Source organism: Anthonomus grandis, chromosome 18 (genome assembly GCF_022605725.1).
Source record: "Anthonomus grandis grandis chromosome 18, icAntGran1.3, whole genome shotgun sequence".
NCBI classification, from domain to species: Eukaryota; Metazoa; Arthropoda; class Insecta; order Coleoptera; family Curculionidae; genus Anthonomus; species Anthonomus grandis.
The window spans coordinates 5,450,011-5,466,511 of NC_065563.1; positions in this window are offsets into that span (position 1 = coordinate 5,450,011).

Genomic DNA, 16,501 nt, shown 5'->3' on the forward strand with positions numbered 1-16,501 from the left:
TATACAAGATAGCCAAATGATGTACTTTACGGTTTGAACACAACCAGAATTAAGAAAATATAATAACTAATAGCATTAACGATTGTTCCGATTTAATTTTAATTTAATTTTTAGATATAATTTGATTAACCCTAAATGATTTTTTAAAATATTTTGAGGTATTGTGTTTAAAAAAAATAATCATATCTCACTCAATTACGGTTATCTGTTATTCAAATTTATTTTAAAATTCATATTTATGTTATACAAGACGACCCAAATGATCCTTTTTAAGTTTTGGATATAACCAGGGTTAAGAAAATAATACAATTAATCATTATAGCATTGTCCGATTTGATTCCAATTTAATTTTTGAAGTTCATTTGATGTACTGTAAATTATTTTTAAAATATTTCTTATGAATTCTTTTTTAAAAAAATAATCATATCTCTCTCTATTACTGTTATCTATTATTCGAATATAATTTAAATTTACTATTTCGCATATACAAGATAGCCAAATGATGTTTTTTACGGTTTGAACACAACCAGAGTTAAGAAAATATAATAAAATATTAGCGTTAATGATTGTTCCGATTTAATTTTTAGATATAATTTGATTAACCCTAAATGATTTTTAAAAATAGTTTTATGTATTGTGTTTAAAAAAAATAGTCATATCTCACTTAATTACGGATATCTATTATTCAAATTTATTTTAAAATTAATATTTAGGTTATACAAGATGACCCAAATGATCCTTTTTAAGTTTTGGACATAACCAGGGTTAAGAAAGTAGAACAGTTAATCATTATAGCATTGCCCGATTTGATTCCAATTTAGTTTTTAAAGTTCATTTGATGTACTGTAAATTATTTTTAAAATTTTTCTTATGAATTGTTTTTTAAAAAAATAATAATATCTATCTCTATTACTGTTATCTATTATTCGAATATAATTTAAATTTACTATTTCGCATATACAAGATAGCCAAATGATGTTTTTTACGGTTTGAACACAACCAGAGTTATAAAAATATAAAAACTAATAGCGTTAGCGATTGTTCCGATTTAATTTTAATTCAATTTTTAGATAAAATTTGAATAACCCTAAATAATTTTTTTTTAAATATTTTGATGTATTGTGTTTCAAAAAAATAGTCATGTCTCACTCAACTACGGGTATCTATTATTCAAATTTATTTTAAAATTAATAATTAGGTTATACAAGATGACCCAAATGATCATTTTTAAGTTTTGGACATAACCAGGGTTAAGAAAATAGAACAATTAATTATTATAGCATTGTCCAATTTGAGTCCAATTTAATTTTTGAAGTTTTGATGTACTGTAAATTATTTTTTAAATTTTTTTTATAAATTGTTTCTTAAAAAAATAATTATATCTCTCTCTATTACTGTTATCTATTATTCGAATATGATTTAAATTTACTATTTCGCATATACAAGATAGCCAAATGATGTACTTTACGGTTTGAACACAACCAGAATTAAGAAAATATAATAACTAATAGCATTAACGATTGTTCCGATTTAATTTTAATTTAATTTTTAGATATAATTTGATTAACCCTAAATGATTTTTTAAAATATTTTGAGGTATTGTGTTTAAAAAAAATAATCATATCTCACTCAATTACGGTTATCTGTTATTCAAATTTATTTTAAAATTCATATTTATGTTATACAAGACGACCCAAATGATCCTTTTTAAGTTTTGGATATAACCAGGGTTAAGAAAATAATACAATTAATCATTATAGCATTGTCCGATTTGATTCCAATTTAATTTTTGAAGTTCATTTGATGTACTGTAAATTATTTTTAAAATATTTCTTATGAATTCTTTTTTAAAAAAATAATCATATCTCTCTCTATTACTGTTATCTATTATTCGAATATAATTTAAATTTACTATTTCGCATATACAAGATAGCCAAATGATGTTTTTTACGGTTTGAACACAACCAGAGTTAAGAAAATATAATAAAATATTAGCGTTAATGATTGTTCCGATTTAATTTTTAGATATAATTTGATTAACCCTAAATGATTTTTAAAAATAGTTTTATGTATTGTGTTTAAAAAAAATAGTCATATCTCACTTAATTACGGATATCTATTATTCAAATTTATTTTAAAATTAATATTTAGGTTATACAAGATGACCCAAATGATCCTTTTTAAGTTTTGGACATAACCAGGGTTAAGAAAGTAGAACAGTTAATCATTATAGCATTGCCCGATTTGATTCCAATTTAGTTTTTAAAGTTCATTTGATGTACTGTAAATTATTTTTAAAATTTTTCTTATGAATTGTTTTTTAAAAAAATAATAATATCTATCTCTATTACTGTTATCTATTATTCGAATATAATTTAAATTTACTATTTCGCATATACAAGATAGCCAAATGATGTTTTTTACGGTTTGAACACAACCAGAGTTATAAAAATATAAAAACTAATAGCGTTAGCGATTGTTCCGATTTAATTTTAATTCAATTTTTAGATAAAATTTGAATAACCCTAAATAATTTTTTTTTAAATATTTTGATGTATTGTGTTTCAAAAAAATAGTCATGTCTCACTCAACTACGGGTATCTATTATTCAAATTTATTTTAAAATTAATAATTAGGTTATACAAGATGACCCAAATGATCCTTTTTAAGTTTTGGACATAACCAGAGTTAAGAAAGTAAAACAGTTAATCATTATAGCATTGTCCGATTTGATTCCAATTTAATTTTTGAAGTTCATTTGATTTACTGTAAATTATTTTTAAAATTTTTCTTATGAATTGTGTTTTAAAAAAATAATCATATCTCACTCTATTACTGATATCTATTATACGAATATAATTTAAATTTACTATTTCGCATATACAAAATAGCCAAATGATGTTTTTTACGGTTTGACCACAACCAGAGTTAAGAAAATGTAATAACTAACAGCGTTGGCGTTTGTTCCGATTTAATTTTTAGATATAATTTGATTAACCCTAAATGATTTTTAAAAATATTTTAATGTATTGTGTTTAAAAAAATTGTCATATCTCACTCAATTACGGTTATCTATTATTCATATTTATTTTAAAATTAATATTTAGGTTATACAAGGTGACCCAAATGATCCTTTTTAAGTTTTGAACATAACCTGGGTTAAGAAAATAGAACAATTAATCATTATAGCATTGTCCGATTTGATTCCAATGTAATTTTTGAAGTTCATTTGATGTACTGTAAATAATTTTTAAAATTTTTCTTATAAATTGTTTTTAAAAAAATAATTATATCTCACTCAATTACGGTTATCTATTACTCAAATTTATTTTAAAATTATTATTTAGGTTATACAAGGTGACCCAAATGATCCTTTTCAACTTTTGGACATAACCTGGGTTAAGAAAATAGAACAATTAATCATTATAACATTGTCCGATTTGATTCCAATTTAATTTTTAAATTTCATTTGATATAGTGTAAATTATTTTTAAAATTTTTCTTATGAATTGCTTTTTAAAAAAATAATTATATTTCACTCTATTCGAATATAATTTAAATTTACTATTTCGCATATACAAGATAGCCAAATGATGTTTTTTACGGTTTGAACACAACCAGAATTAAGAAAATATAATAAATAATAGCGTTAACGATTGTTCCGATTTAATTTTTAGATATATCTTGATTAACAATAAATGATTTTTAGAAATAATTTTATGTATTGTGTTTAAAAAAAAATAGTCATATCTCACTCAATTACGGTTATGTAGTATTCGAATTTATTTTAAAATTCATATTTAGGTTATACAAGATGACACAAATGATCCTTTTTAAGTTTTGGACTTAACCAGGGTTAAGAAAATAGAACAATTAATTATTATAGCATTGTCCGATTTGAATCCAATTTAATTTTTGAATTTCATTTGATATACTATAAATTATTTTTAAAATTTTTCTTATGAATTGTGTTTTAAAAAAATAATCATATCTCACTCTATTACTGTTTTCTATTATTCGAATATAATTTAAATTTACTATTTGGCATATACCACATAGCCAAATGATGTTTTTTACGGTTTGACCACAACCAGAGTTAAGAAAATGTAATAACTAATAGCGTTAGCGATTGTTCCGATTTAATTTTAATTCAATTTTTAGATAATATTTGAAAAACCCTAAATAATGTTTTAAAGTATTCTGTTGTATTGTGTTTAAAAAAAATAGTCATATATCACTCAATTACGGTTATCTATTATTCAAATTTATTTTAAAATTCATATTTGGGTTGTACAAGATGATACAAATGATCCTTTTTAAATTTTAGACATAACCAGGGTTAAGATAATAGAACAATTAATCATTATAGCATTGTCCGATTTGATTCCAATTTACTTTTTGAAGTTTATTTGATGTACTGTAAATTATTTTTAAAATTTTGCTGATGTATTGTTTTTAAAAAAAATTATCATATTTTACACTATTACTGTTATCTATTATTCGAATATAATTTAAATTTACTATTTCGCATATACAAGATAGCCAGATGATGTTTTTTACGGTTTGACCACAGAGTTAAGAAAATGTAATAACTAATAGCGTTAGCGATTGTTCCGATTTAATTTTAATTCAATTTTTAGATAAAATTTGAAAAACCCTAAATAATGTTTTAAAGTATTCTGTTGTATTGTGTTTAAAAAAATAGTTATATCTCACTTAATTACGGTTATCTATTATTCAAATTTATTTTAAAATTCATATTTAGATTATACAAGATGACACAAATGATCCTTTTTAAGTTTTAGACATAACCAGGGTTAAGTAAATTGAACAATTAATCATTATAGCATTGTCCGATTTGATTCCAATTTACTTTTTGAAGTTCATTTGATGTACTGTAAACAATTTTTTAAATTTTTCTTATAAATTGTTTTTTAAAAAAATAATTATATCTCACTCAATTACGGTTATCTATTATTCGAATTTATTTTAAAATTCATATTTAGGTTATACAAGATGACACAAATGATCCTTTTTAAGTTTTGGACATAACCAGGGTTAAGAAAATAGAACAATTAATTATTATAGCATTGTCCGATTTGAATCCAATTTAATTTTTGAAGTTTTGATGTACTGTAAATTATTTTTAAAATTTTTCTTATGAATTATTTTTTAAAAAAATAATCATATCTCACTCTATTACTGTTTTCTATTATTCGAATATAATTTAAATTTACTATTTGGCATATACCACATAGCCAAATGATGTTTTTTACGGTTTGACCACAACCAGAGTTAAGAAAATGTAATAACTAATAGCGTTGGCGATTGTTCCGATTCAATTTTTAGATATAATTTGATTAAACCTAAATCATTTAAAAAAATAGTTTTATGTATTGTGTTTTAAAAAAATAGTCATATCACACTCAATTACGGTTATCTATTATTCAAATTTATTTTAAAATTAATATTTAGGTTATACAAGATGACTCAAATGATCCTTTTTAAGTTTTGGACACAACCAGGGTTAAGAAAATAGAAGGATTAATCATTACAGCATTGTCCGATTTGATTCCAATTTAATTTTTGATGTTCATTTGATGTACTATAAATTATTTTTAAAATTTTTCTTATGTATTGTTTTTTAAAAAAATAAATATATCTCACTCTATTACTGTTTTCTATTATTCGAATATAATTTAAATTTACTATTTCGCATATACAAGATAGCCAAATGATGTTCTTTACGATTTGAAAACAACCAGAATTAAGAAAATATAATAACTAATAGCGTTAACGATTGTTCCGATTTAATTTTAATTTAGTTTTTAGATATATTTTGATTAACCCTATATGGATATAACCAGGGTTAAGAAAATAGAACGATTAATCATTGTCCGATTTGATTCCAATTTAATTTTTGAAGGTCATTTGATTTACTGTAAATTATTTTTAAAATTTTTCTTATGAGTTGTTTTTTAAAAAAATAAATATATCTCACTCTATTACTGTTACCTATTATTCGAATATGATTTAAATTTACTATTTCGCATATACAAGATAGCCAAATGATGTTTTTTACGGTTTAACCACAACCAGAGTTAAGAAAATGTAATAACTAATAGCGATGGCGATTGTTCCGATGTAATTTTTAGATATAATTTGATTAACCCTAAATCATTTAAATAAATAGTTTTATGTATTGTGTTTTAAAAAAATAGTCATATCACACTCAATTACGGTTATCTATTATTCAAATTTATTTTAAAATTAATATTTAGGTTATACAAGATGACTCAAATGATCCTTTTTAACTTTTGGACATAACCAGGGTTAAGAAAATAGAACAATTAATTATTATAGCATTGTCCAATTTGAGTCCAATTTAATTTTTGAAGTTTTGATGTACTGTAAATTATTTTTAAAATTTTTCTTATGAATTGTTTTTAAAAAAAATAATCATATCTCACTCTATTACTGTTTTCTATTATTCGAATATAATTTAAATTTACTATTTGGCATATACAAGATAGCCAAATGATGTTTTTTACGGTTTGAACACAACCAGAATTAAGAAAATATAATAAATAATAGCGTTAACGATTGCTCCGATTTAATTTTTAGATATGATTTGATTAACCCTAAATGATTTTTAAAAATAATTTTATGTATTGTGTTTAAAAAAATAGTCATATCTCACTCAATTACGGTTATCTATTATTCAAATTTATTTTAAAATTCATATTTAGATTATACAAGATGACACAAATGATCCTTATTAAGTTTTAGACATAACCAGGGTTAAGAAAATAGAACAATTAATCATTATAGCACTGTCCCATTTGATTCCAATTTAATTTTTGAAGTTCATTTGATGTACTGTAAATAATTTTTAAAATTTTTCTTATAAATTGTTTTTTAAAAAAATAGTCATATCTCACTCAATTACGGTTATGTAGTATTCGAATTTATTTTAAAATTCATATTTGGGTTGTACAAGATGACACAAATGATCCTTTTTAAGTTTTAGACATAACCAGGGTTAAGAAAATAGAACAATTAATCATTATAGCATTGTCCGATTTGATTCCAATTTACTTTTTGGAGTTTATTTGATGTACTGTAAATTATTTTTAAAATTTTGCTGATGTATTGTTTTTAAAAAAAATTATCATATTTTACACTATTACTGTTATCTATTATTCGAATATAATTTAAATTTACTATTTCGCATATACAAGATAACCAGATGATGTTTTTTACGGTTTGACCACAACCAGAGTTAAGAAAATGTAATAACTAATAGCGATGGCGATTGTTCCGATGTAATTTTTAGATATAATTTGATTAACCCTAAATCATTTAAATAAATAGTTTTATGTATTGTGTTTTAAAAAAATAGTCATATCACACTCAATTACGGTTATCTATTATTCAAATTTATTTTAAAATTAATATTTAGGTTATACGAGATGACTCAAATGATCCTTTTTAAGTTTTGGACATAACCAGGGTTAAGAAAATAGAACAATTAATTATTATAGCATTGTCCAATTTGAATCCAATTTAATTTTTGAAGTTTTGATGTACTGTAAATTATTTTTAAAATTTTTCTTATGAATTGTTTTTTAAAAAAATAATTATATCTCACTCAATTACGGTTATCTATTATTCGAATTTATTTTAAAATTCATATTTAGGTTATACAAGACGACCCAAATGATCATTTTTAAGTTTTGGACATAACCAGGGTTAAGAAAATAGAACAATTAATTATTATAGCATTGTCCAATTTGAGTCCAATTTAATTTTTGAAGTTTTGATGTACTGTAAATTATTTTTTAAATTTTTTTTATAAATTGTTTCTTAAAAAAATAATTATATCTCTCTCTATTACTGTTATCTATTATTCGAATATGATTTAAATTTACTATTTCGCATATACAAGATAGCCAAATGATGTTCTTTACGGTTTGAACACAACCAGAATTAAGAAAATATAATAACTAATAGCATTAACGATTGTTCCGATTTAATTTTAATTTAATTTTTAGATATAATTTGATTAACCCTAAATGATTTTTTAAAATATTTTGAGGTATTGTGTTTAAAAAAAATAATCATATCTCACTCAATTACGGTTATCTGTTATTCAAATTTATTTTAAAATTCATATTTATGTTATACAAGACGACCCAAATGATCCTTTTTAAGTTTTGGATATAACCAGGGTTAAGAAAATAATACAATTAATCATTATAGCATTGTCCGATTTGATTCCAATTTAATTTTTGAAGTTCATTTGATGTACTGTAAATTATTTTTAAAATATTTCTTATGAATTCTTTTTTAAAAAAATAATCATATCTCTCTCTATTACTGTTATCTATTATTCGAATATAATTTAAATTTACTATTTCGCATATACAAGATAGCCAAATGATGTTTTTTACGGTTTGAACACAACCAGAGTTAAGAAAATATAATAAATAATAGCGTTAATGATTGTTCCGATTTAATTTTTAGATATAATTTGATTAACCCTAAATGATTTTTAAAAATAGTTTTATGTATTGTGTTTAAAAAAAATAGTCATATCTCACTTAATTACGGATATCTATTATTCAAATTTATTTTAAAATTAATATTTAGGTTATACAAGATGACCCAAATGATCCTTTTTAAGTTTTGGACATAACCAGGGTTAAAAAAGTAGAACAGTTAATCATTATAGCATTCCCCGATTTGATTCCAATTTAGTTTTTAAAGTTCATTTGATGTACTGTAAATTATTTTTAAAATTTTTCTTATGAATTGTTTTTTAAAAAAATAATAATATCTATCTCTATTACTGTTATCTATTATTCGAATATAATTTAAATTTACTATTTCGCATATACAAGATAGCCAAATGATGTTTTTTACGGTTTGAACACAACCAGAGTTATAAAAATATAAAAACTAATAGCGTTAGCGATTGTTCCGATTTAATTTTAATTCAATTTTTAGATAAAATTTGAATAACCCTAAATAATTTTTTTTTAAATATTTTGATGTATTGTGTTTCAAAAAAATAGTCATGTCTCACTCAACTACGGGTATCTATTATTCAAATTTATTTTAAAATTAATAATTAGGTTATACAAGATGACCCAAATGATCCTTTTTAAGTTTTGGACATAACCAGAGTTAAGAAAGTAAAACAGTTAATCATTATAGCATTGTCCGATTTGATTCCAATTTAATTTTTGAAGTTCATTTGATTTACTGTAAATTATTTTTAAAATTTTTCTTATGAATTGTGTTTTAAAAAAATAATCATATCTCACTCTATTACTGATATCTATTATACGAATATAATTTAAATTTACTATTTCGCATATACAAGATAGCCAGATGAGGTTTTTTACGGTTTGACCACAACCAGAGTTAAGAAAATGTAATAACTAACAGCGTTGGCGTTTGTTCCGATTTAATTTTTAGATATAATTTGATTAACCCTAAATGATTTTTAAAAATATTTTAATGTATTGTGTTTAAAAAAATTGTCATATCTCACTCAATTACGGTTATCTATTATTCATATTTATTTTAAAATTAATATTTAGGTTATACAAGGTGACCCAAATGATCCTTTTTAAGTTTTGAACATAACCTGGGTTAAGAAAATAGAACAATTAATCATTATAGCATTGTCCGATTTGATTCCAATGTAATTTTTGAAGTTCATTTGATGTACTGTAAATAATTTTTAAAATTTTTCTTATAAATTGTTTTTAAAAAAATAATTATATCTCACTCAATTACGGCTATCTATTACTCAAATTTATTTTAAAATTAATATTTAGGTTATACAAGGTGACCCAAATGATCCTTTTCAACTTTTGGACATAACCTGGGTTAAGAAAATAGAACAATTAATCATTATAACATTGTCCGATTTGATTCCAATTTAATTTTTAAATTTCATTTGATATACTGTAAATTATTTTTAAAATTTTTCTTATGAATTGCTTTTTAAAAAAATAATTATATTTCACTCTATTCGAATATAATTTAAATTTACTATTTCGCATATACAAGATAGCCAAATGATGTTTTTTACGGTTTGAACACAACCAGAATTAAGAAAATATAATAAATAATAGCGTTAACGATTGTTCCGATTTAATTTTTAGATATATCTTGATTAACAATAAATGATTTTTAGAAATAATTTTATGTATTGTGTTTAAAAAAAAAATAGTCATATCTCACTCAATTACGGTTATGTAGTATTCGAATTTATTTTAAAATTCATATTTAGGTTATACAAGATGACACAAATGATCCTTTTTAAGTTTTGGACTTAACCAGGGTTAAGAAAATAGAACAATTAATTATTATAGCATTGTCCGATTTGAATCCAATTTAATTTTTGAATTTCATTTGATATACTATAAATTATTTTTAAAATTTTTCTTATGAATTGTGTTTTAAAAAAATAATCATATCTCACTCTATTACTGTTTTCTATTATTCGAATATAATTTAAATTTACTATTTGGCATATACCACATAGCCAAATGATGTTTTTTACGGTTTGACCACAACCAGAGTTAAGAAAATGTAATAACTAATAGCGTTAGCGATTGTTCCGATTTAATTTTAATTCAATTTTTAGATAATATTTGAAAAACCCTAAATAATGTTTTAAAGTATTCTGTTGTATTGTGTTTAAAAAAAATAGTCATATCTCACTCAATTACGGTTATCTATTATTCAAATTTATTTTAAAATTCATATTTGGGTTGTACAAGATGATACAAATGATCCTTTTTAAATTTTAGACATAACCAGGGTTAAGATAATAGAACAATTAATCATTATAGCATTGTCCGATTTGATTCCAATTTACTTTTTGAAGTTTATTTGATGTACTGTAAATTATTTTTAAAATTTTGCTGATGTATTGTTTTTAAAAAAATTTATCATATTTTACACTATTACTGTTATCTATTATTCGAATATAATTTAAATTTACTATTTCGCATATACAAGATAGCCAGATGATGTTTTTTACGGTTTGACCACAGAGTTAAGAAAATGTAATAACTAATAGCGTTAGCGATTGTTCCGATTTAATTTTAATTCAATTTTTAGATAAAATTTGAAAAACCCTAAATAATGTTTTAAAGTATTCTGTTGTATTGTGTTTAAAAAAAATAGTTATATCTCACTTAATTACGGTTATCTATTATTCAAATTTATTTTAAAATTCATATTTAGATTATACAAGATGACACAAATGATCCTTTTTAAGTTTTAGACATAACCAGGGTTAAGTAAATTGAACAATTAATCATTATAGCATTGTCCGATTTGATTCCAATTTACTTTTTGAAGTTCATTTGATGTACTGTAAACAATTTTTTAAATTTTTCTTATAAATTGTTTTTTAAAAAAATAATTATATCTCACTCAATTACGGTTATCTATTATTCGAATTTATTTTAAAATTCATATTTAGGTTATACAAGATGACACAAATGATCCTTTTTAAGTTTTGGACATAACCAGGGTTAAGAAAATAGAACAATTAATTATTATAGCATTGTCCGATTTGAATCCAATTTAATTTTTGAAGTTTTGATGTACTGTAAATTATTTTTAAAATTTTTCTTATGAATTATTTTTTAAAAAAATAATCATATCTCACTCTATTACTGTTTTCTATTATTCGAATATAATTTAAATTTACTATTTGGCATATACCACATAGCCAAATGATGTTTTTTACGGTTTGACCACAACCAGAGTTAAGAAAATGTAATAACTAATAGCGTTGGCGATTGTTCCGATTCAATTTTTAGATATAATTTGATTAAACCTAAATCATTTAAAAAAATAGTTTTATGTATTGTGTTTTAAAAAAATAGTCATATCACACTCAATTACGGTTATCTATTATTCAAATTTATTTTAAAATTAATATTTAGGTTATACAAGATGACTCAAATGATCCTTTTTAAGTTTTGGACACAACCAGGGTTAAGAAAATAGAAGGATTAATCATTACAGCATTGTCCGATTTGATTCCAATTTAATTTTTGATGTTCATTTGATGTACTATAAATTATTTTTAAAATTTTTCTTATGTATTGTTTTTTAAAAAAATAAATATATCTCACTCTATTACTGTTTTCTATTATTCGAATATAATTTAAATTTACTATTTCGCATATACAAGATAGCCAAATGATGTTCTTTACGATTTGAAAACAACCAGAATTAAGAAAATATAATAACTAATAGCGTTAACGATTGTTCCGATTTAATTTTAATTTAGTTTTTAGATATATTTTGATTAACCCTATATGGATATAACCAGGGTTAAGAAAATAGAACGATTAATCATTGTCCGATTTGATTCCAATTTAATTTTTGAAGGTCATTTGATTTACTGTAAATTATTTTTAAAATTTTTCTTATGAGTTGTTTTTTAAAAAAATAAATATATCTCACTCTATTACTGTTACCTATTATTCGAATATGATTTAAATTTACTATTTCGCATATACAAGATAGCCAAATGATGTTTTTTACGGTTTGACCACAACCAGAGTTAAGAAAATGTAATAACTAATAGCGATGGCGATTGTTCCGATGTAATTTTTAGATATAATTTGATTAACCCTAAATCATTTAAATAAATAGTTTTATGTATTGTGTTTTAAAAAAATAGTCATATCACACTCAATTACGGTTATCTATTATTCAAATTTATTTTAAAATTAATATTTAGGTTATACAAGATGACTCAAATGATCCTTTTTAACTTTTGGACATAACCAGGGTTAAGAAAATAGAACAATTAATTATTATAGCATTGTCCAATTTGAGTCCAATTTAATTTTTGAAGTTTTGATGTACTGTAAATTATTTTTAAAATTTTTCTTATGAATTGTTTTTAAAAAAAATAATCATATCTCACTCTATTACTGTTTTCTATTATTCGAATATAATTTAAATTTACTATTTGGCATATACAAGATAGCCAAATGATGTTTTTTACGGTTTGAACACAACCAGAATTAAGAAAATATAATAAATAATAGCGTTAACGATTGCTCCGATTTAATTTTTAGATATGATTTGATTAACCCTAAATGATTTTTAAAAATAATTTTATGTATTGTGTTTAAAAAAATAGTCATATCTCACTCAATTACGGTTATCTATTATTCAAATTTATTTTAAAATTCATATTTAGATTATACAAGATGACACAAATGATCCTTATTAAGTTTTAGACATAACCAGGGTTAAGAAAATAGAACAATTAATCATTATAGCACTGTCCCATTTGATTCCAATTTAATTTTTGAAGTTCATTTGATGTACTGTAAATAATTTTTAAAATTTTTCTTATAAATTGTTTTTTAAAAAAATAGTCATATCTCACTCAATTACGGTTATGTAGTATTCGAATTTATTTTAAAATTCATATTTGGGTTGTACAAGATGACACAAATGATCCTTTTTAAGTTTTAGACATAACCAGGGTTAAGAAAATAGAACAATTAATCATTATAGCATTGTCCGATTTGATTCCAATTTACTTTTTGGAGTTTATTTGATGTACTGTAAATTATTTTTAAAATTTTGCTGATGTATTGTTTTTAAAAAAAATTATCATATTTTACACTATTACTGTTATCTATTATTCGAATATAATTTAAATTTACTATTTCGCATATACAAGATAGCCAGATGATGTTTTTTACGGTTTGACCACAACCAGAGTTAAGAAAATGTAATAACTAATAGCGATGGCGATTGTTCCGATGTAATTTTTAGATATAATTTGATTAACCCTAAATCATTTAAATAAATAGTTTTATGTATTGTGTTTTAAAAAAATAGTCATATCACACTCAATTACGGTTATCTATTATTCAAATTTATTTTAAAATTAATATTTAGGTTATACGAGATGACTCAAATGATCCTTTTTAAGTTTTGGACATAACCAGGGTTAAGAAAATAGAACAATTAATTATTATAGCATTGTCCAATTTGAATCCAATTTAATTTTTGAAGTTTTGATGTACTGTAAATTATTTTTAAAATTTTTCTTATGAATTGTTTTTTAAAAAAATAATCATATCTCACTCTATTACTGTTTTCTATTATTCGAATATAATTTAAATTTACTATTTGGCATATACAAGATAGCCAAATGATGTTTTTTACGGTTTGAACACAACCAGAATTAAGAAAATATAATAAATAATAGCGTTAACGATTGCTCCGATTTAATTTTTAGATATGATTTGATTAACCCTAAATGATTTTAAAAAATAATTTTATGTATTGTGTTTAAAAAAATAGTCATATCTCACTCTATTACTGTTTTCTATTATTCGAATATAATTTAAATTTACTATTTGGCATATACCACATAGCCAAATGATGTTTTTTACGGTTTGACCACAACCAGAGTTAAGAAAATGTAATAACTAATAGCGTTGGCGATTGTTCCGATTCAATTTTTAGATATAATTTGATTAAACCTAAATCATTTAAAAAAATAGTTTTATGTATTGTGTTTTAAAAAAATAGTCATATCACACTCAATTACGGTTATCTATTATTCAAATTTATTTTAAAATTAATATTTAGGTTATACAAGATGACTCAAATGATCCTTTTTAAGTTTTGGACACATCCAGGGTTAAGAAAATAGAAGGATTAATCATTATAGCATTGTCCGATTTGATTCCAATTTAATTTTTGATGTTCATTTGATGTACTATAAATTATTTTTAAAATTTTTCTTATGTATTGTTTTTTAAAAAAATAAATATATCTCACTCTATTACTGTTTTCTATTATTCGAATATAATTTAAATTTACTATTTCGCATATACAAGATAGCCAAATGATGTTCTTTACGATTTGAAAACAACCAGAATTAAGAAAATATAATAACTAATAGCGTTAACGATTGTTCCGATTTAATTTTAATTTAGTTTTTAGATATATTTTGATTAACCCTATATGGATATAACCAGGGTTAAGAAAATAGAACGATTAATCATTGTCCGATTTGATTCCAATTTAATTTTTGAAGGTCATTTGATTTACTGTAAATTATTTTTAAAATTTTTCTTATGAGTTGTTTTTTAAAAAAATAAATATATCTCACTCTATTACTGTTACCTATTATTCGAATATGATTTAAATTTACTATTTCGCATATACAAGATAGCCAAATGATGTTTTTTACGGTTTGACCACAACCAGAGTTAAGAAAATGTAATAACTAATAGCGATGGCGATTGTTCCGATGTAATTTTTAGATATAATTTGATTAACCCTAAATCATTTAAATAAATAGTTTTATGTATTGTGTTTTAAAAAAATAGTCATATCACACTCAATTACGGTTATCTATTATTCAAATTTATTTTAAAATTAATATTTAGGTTATACAAGATGACTCAAATGATCCTTTTTAACTTTTGGACATAACCAGGGTTAAGAAAATAGAACAATTAATTATTATAGCATTGTCCAATTTGAGTCCAATTTAATTTTTGAAGTTTTGATGTACTGTAAATTATTTTTAAAATTTTTCTTATGAATTGTTTTTAAAAAAAATAATCATATCTCACTCTATTACTGTTTTCTATTATTCGAATATAATTTAAATTTACTATTTGGCATATACAAGATAGCCAAATGATGTTTTTTACGGTTTGAACACAACCAGAATTAAGAAAATATAATAAATAATAGCGTTAACGATTGCTCCGATTTAATTTTTAGATATGATTTGATTAACCCTAAATGATTTTTAAAAATAATTTTATGTATTGTGTTTAAAAAAATAGTCATATCTCACTCAATTACGGTTATCTATTATTCAAATTTATTTTAAAATTCATATTTAGATTATACAAGATGACACAAATGATCCTTATTAAGTTTTAGACATAACCAGGGTTAAGAAAATAGAACAATTAATCATTATAGCACTGTCCGATTTGATTCCAATTTAATTTTTGAAGTTCATTTGATGTACTGTAAATAATTTTTAAAATTTTTCTTATAAATTGTTTTTTAAAAAAATAGTCATATCTCACTCAATTACGGTTATGTAGTATTCGAATTTATTTTAAAATTCATATTTGGGTTGTACAAGATGACACAAATGATCCTTTTTAAGTTTTAGACATAACCAGGGTTAAGAAAATAGAACAATTAATCATTATAGCATTGTCCGATTTGATTCCAATTTACTTTTTGGAGTTTATTTGATGTACTGTAAATTATTTTTAAAATTTTGCTGATGTATTGTTTTTAAAAAAAATTATCATATTTTACACTATTACTGTTATCTATTATTCGAATATAATTTAAATTTACTATTTCGCATATACAAGATAGCCAGATGATGTTTTTTACGGTTTGACCACAACCAGAGTTAAGAAAATGTAATAACTAATAGCGATGG